This window comes from Tenrec ecaudatus, chromosome X (genome assembly GCF_050624435.1).
Source record: "Tenrec ecaudatus isolate mTenEca1 chromosome X, mTenEca1.hap1, whole genome shotgun sequence".
NCBI classification, from domain to species: Eukaryota; Metazoa; Chordata; class Mammalia; order Afrosoricida; family Tenrecidae; genus Tenrec; species Tenrec ecaudatus.
Window position 1 is genome coordinate 106,443,711 of NC_134548.1, and position 4,786 is coordinate 106,448,496.

The window sequence follows — 4,786 nt, forward strand, 5'->3', positions numbered from 1 at the left end:
CTCCTCCCTTTCCCTACCTTCCACGCTCTCATGTCACTCCAGGACCGTTGGTCCTGTTATTTTCTCTCATTGTTTGTCCTGCCTATCTTTTCTAGGTGGACCTCCTGATATAGTAACGTGCATACAAATGCAGATGTCTCTTATAGGCAGCAGATTGATGTGCCATGTTTTCTAAGCTAGTCTGTTAGCCTCAGTCTGTTAATTCCTGGTATCACGCCATTGATATTCAGGGTTATTATCTCTATCTGCAGACTCTGTGATGTCACTTTTTACCTTTTGTGTTGGGTGTTTTCTTACTTTCCTTTCTTTTAAAAAAATTTTTGTATCACCACAGGAGGAAACATAGCACTATGAAGTGACTATGGCATTACGTGGAGAATCTTCATCTTTGGTTACAGTGTTAAGAGCTCCTGGTCTTTGCTCCACAAGCCCTCTTTAAGATGACCTGGTCCTTTCTTATTAGTGTGTTGTGCATGTGTGTTTGTATCATTCTTACTTCTTTCCATCCTTAAGCCAATGCTATCTTGGGGTCTGTTTTCTCTTTGCTGCCTTCAGTGTTGGTTGTTCTATGTGGCGGTCTCTTATCTATGCTTGTTGGGTGTTGTTTGGCACATTCTGGGTTGGCAAGAATCTTTTTTAGGGCTGGATTTCTTCTAATGTATTATTTGAGTTTTTCCTTGTCTGGGAAGACTCTTCTCTATCTATCTTGATAGATAATTTGGCTGGGTGTTCTTGGCTTTGTGTTGTTTTCCTTCAATTTTTGTAATATGTTACTCCACTCTCTCCTCTTCTGCATAGTTTCTGCTTATAAGTCTGCGCATATTCTTATTTGGGAATCTTTATATGTGATTGATTATTTATCCCTAGCTTCTCTAATGATTTTCTCCTTTTCCTCAAAGTTGGATAGTTTAAATATTATGTGCCTTGGTGACTTCTTCTTTGGATTTAGTCTAGCTGGTGTTCTTTCATCCTCCTGAACGGATTGCCTGGTTTTCATTCATTAGTCTGGGGAAGATTTCCTCCAAGAATTCTCTCACTATTGTTGCAGATGACTTCTTTGTTTGGTCTTCTTCTGGTAATCCAGTAATTCTAATGTTGTTCCTATTCATAGCATTAGTCATAGCTCTTAGGTTTTCTTCAGCTTCTCTGATGATTTTATGAGATTTTTGTTCACATTTTTAAAATGTCTGCATGGCTGTCCTCCATGTCATTGGTGTGAATCTCTGCTTCCTCCACTTGATTATCAAGGTTGGTGTCTACTACTGGTTTTTGTTGTCTCCTCCCTAAGCTCTTGTATTTCCCTTTGGTGCATAGATTTTATCTCCTCTATCATTTCATCCTTTTTCTGTATTGTTTCCTTCATATCCTGTATGACTCCAGACAGCATTCTGAAATTTTCTTTCTTTGCCAGCTCAATGTCTGCTTCTTCTATGCATGTCATTATGTTCAAGTCATCTTCTGCCATTGCCTTTTGTTTCTCTTGTTTTTCTTTGAGTTCGATGGGGCTGATGGCTTTTTTCCTTGCGTTGTTTTAGAGGAGTTAGGTGCCATTTTCCAGGGAGTCAAAGAGCACTGGCTTTCTCTGGAAGACTTGTAGGAATGCTTCTTTGAACTGCCTAAAGCTAAATTCAATATGGAATTAGCCCACCATTTTATCTTCCTGTGGCTTTCCTCTTAGGGGAGTGCCTCAGAAGGCTGGATGGTTGCCTGCTTTGGTGTTGAACACCTTGAATGATGCCTGGAATTGCCTTGGTCAGGTAGATCATTGTGGTGGTTGGGCAGAAGTTCCTGCAGCAGCTTGGAACATTGGTGAATGTTGGCCAATCCGCCTGAGGCCGTGTGAGGCACTAAGGTAGGTGGGAGGAAGTCCCTTCAGTCATGTGGGACAATAGAGAAAAAATAGGAGCTCCCCTATGCACACAGGCAGGAATTTCCCGTGAGAAGTTGGGTGGAGTATCCCCTGGTGGAGGTTACCTGGGTTTTCCCTAGCCTCGGGCTATGCTGTAAAGTGTGGAGCTCACCTAACTGGGTAGGGGTCAGGCATAAATTCCCTAGGATACGTGGAGTGGTCTGGAGGTTGGCAGTGGTGTGTGCGATAACAGGGAAGGGACAAAGAGGAAGAAAAATTTTTAAACTAAACCAGCTGAGATTGTGGGGCTGGGATAGAGAGAAAAGAGGGAAACAAAAGTAACAATATAGCTGAACCCAGATCCCTGCCCGTGGGGCTTCAAGGCTTTAATCCCTGCCCCGAGGAGGCAGAAAGCTGTGACTGTGTTGAGTAAAAGCCCCTGTGCTGCCTCTACATGATCCTGGTTCCAGATATTCAAACCCTCAACCTTCAGAAAAAATATATTGGAAGATAAAAAAAAATCAGAAACCAGAACAACAATTGAGTCAATAATCCAAGAAGTTTGTACTTTGTTAAAGACTTGCAATCATAGTCTCAGGGGACTAATAAACTACATGAACAACAGTCTCTATTAACCTGAATCCAGAAATGCTAGATTTCTTGGCTATTAATAACAACTGCTCTGGCCAGAGACAAAATAGATGATTCTGGATATCATGCGAGCATAATGTAGAATAAAACTCAAGTTCTTTTAAAAAAAGCCAGATCTACTGGACTGATGGAGGTTAGAGGAACCCTTTAAACTTGTAATTGAGACTTTTTATTTATGAAAGCCAAATAGAAAACATTTATTCAAAAGTAAATATGAGCACCCAAGGAGGAGAAGGGAAGCTAGTTCAATTATAATAGAATAATTAGAATGGAAATAATAAGAATATTGACATATTGAAAAAGTATAATTATTGTAATGGGATGATTTGTACAAAGAAACTAATTTTTTGTTTAAATGTTCACCTCACACAATAAAATATTATTTTCAAAAAGGGAGGGGAATACACACACATATACATGCAACAACAAACCTCAATAAAACTTAAAAAGACACCCTCCCCAATTTCTCACATTACTCAAAGACCTTCGGTTGGAACTTTACAAAGGACAGTAGCTTGACATTTATCTAAATCAGTGTGCATAATTTTGCTCTTTACACCTGCTCTCGTTTCTTTGCAATTCTTACAGGTTACCTGTGAAAGTTGTGTGTTGGCGAACTTAGAAATGTCATCATGTCTCTGCAGTTTAATGTCAAAATCTACACCGAATGCCAACTAGCACATAGCTTTTCAGACCAGTTTGACACTCACAAGGAAGGGATGCAATGATTTTTATTAAAGGTTTCGGAGTAAGTTCACTTGTTCATTTTGGATCACTTTACTTTTTTTCTGTAGGAGGTAATATCACATGTCTCAGTGTCATAAAGTGTTGTAAAGTTATTCTTTGTTATTCACCGAGCAAAATATGTTGGTGCTTTTTGGACAAAAAACTTGCTCTACCATGGATTATATAAATGCTTAGTGCCGTTTTCTTTATCTTCAAATGAAGCAATAACAATAATAGACTGTTTAATGAGGCAGACAAAAATAGTTAATAAAAGTTTCCACTGCATGTTATTCTGCAGAGGAATATCTACGGAATCCAAATCTGTGGGAAAAATGAACTTATTTCCAGATGTTAAGATATGAAGTTATCTCACATTTGAGTTTTGCATACATTGGGATCCATTAGGAATTTATACTTTTGTTTTAGATGTTTATTCTCATAATCATTTTATGACTTTAAAAATAGTTACTCCTTTTTTCTCTTAGTAATGTGGAGAACAGTGCTTGACGTTAATATGAAAAAGTCTTAAGCCTTGACTGAGGAAAAAAAGTATCTCTCCATATATAAAACCACTTACTATTATGACTTTTTCTGAAGTAGCAATGTTATAGGTAAACTTTTTGTATTTTGGAATTCAGGTTGAATACTCTTCAATTTAGGTATGTCCAATTCCTATTTGGAACATATTCTATATAAGATAATAGTTGTATCCTATATTCTGTATTTTATTAACTTAGGCAAAGCTCAGGCTGTAACTGGACACATGTGTAAGTAAATTGCTATTTCAAATTTACAGCTCCCATTCTACTATAAGATAAAAAGAAAAATCCTATTAAGGGTGATTTAAAATGCCATAGGTCAGTACCTTTCCCAGATTATATATTATCATTTTTTCTTTTGAATTTGAGGCACATTAGAGTTCACTAATGCCTTAGTCACACTGACTTACCCTGGTGAGCATAACCACTCTTTTGAATTCTACAAAATAGGGCCAGTTTGGGTGTATTTCCATGTGAGGTCCTTTGCTCATTTAATCTAACCAATAGTCACTGTGAACTGAATTTCTTAAGAGTGAAATTCTGATTTAGCAGTTAAATTTAGGCACCAATGGATATCAAAAAAGGGTTATAGAGTTTTGTTTCAGGCTTTGCAAGTGTGTAAATGGGACATTTTAAATTTTCTTTCATTTTACAAATATGCTGATAACTATGATAGCTGGAACTTGATGATTCTTCCTTGTGTGTACAAGTCTTACAATGTTTTTTATCTTTGACAGTGCACAATCACATCACTTTTCCATCACTCGTGTCCATGGGAAATATTTGAGATTTTCTGACAAGTTCTTGTTTCCATAGGTTTTATGGCAGTCTCCAAAAAAACTCTAAACTCTCTGCCATCTAGTCAATTGTGACTCACATTGACCCTGCTAGAACAGAGTAGAAATACACTTGTGTATTTTTGAGACTGCAACTCTTCATGGGTGTAGAAAGCCTCATCTCTCGCCCATGGAATGGCTGGTGGTTTCTAACTACTGACCTTACAATTAGCAGCCCAGATTTA

The 4,786-nt window shown here is 37.8% G+C and overlaps 1 non-coding gene across 1 annotated transcript; it reads right to left on the minus strand.

Annotated features, from left to right (window-relative positions):
* Positions 1-318: 318 nt before the first annotated feature.
* LOC142435380 (small nucleolar RNA SNORA25) lies at positions 319-447 on the minus strand. Its single transcript, XR_012781445.1, has one exon. It is a non-coding gene; the product is annotated as a small nucleolar RNA SNORA25 (small nucleolar RNA).
* Between the last annotated feature and the right edge of the window lie 4,339 nt (positions 448-4,786).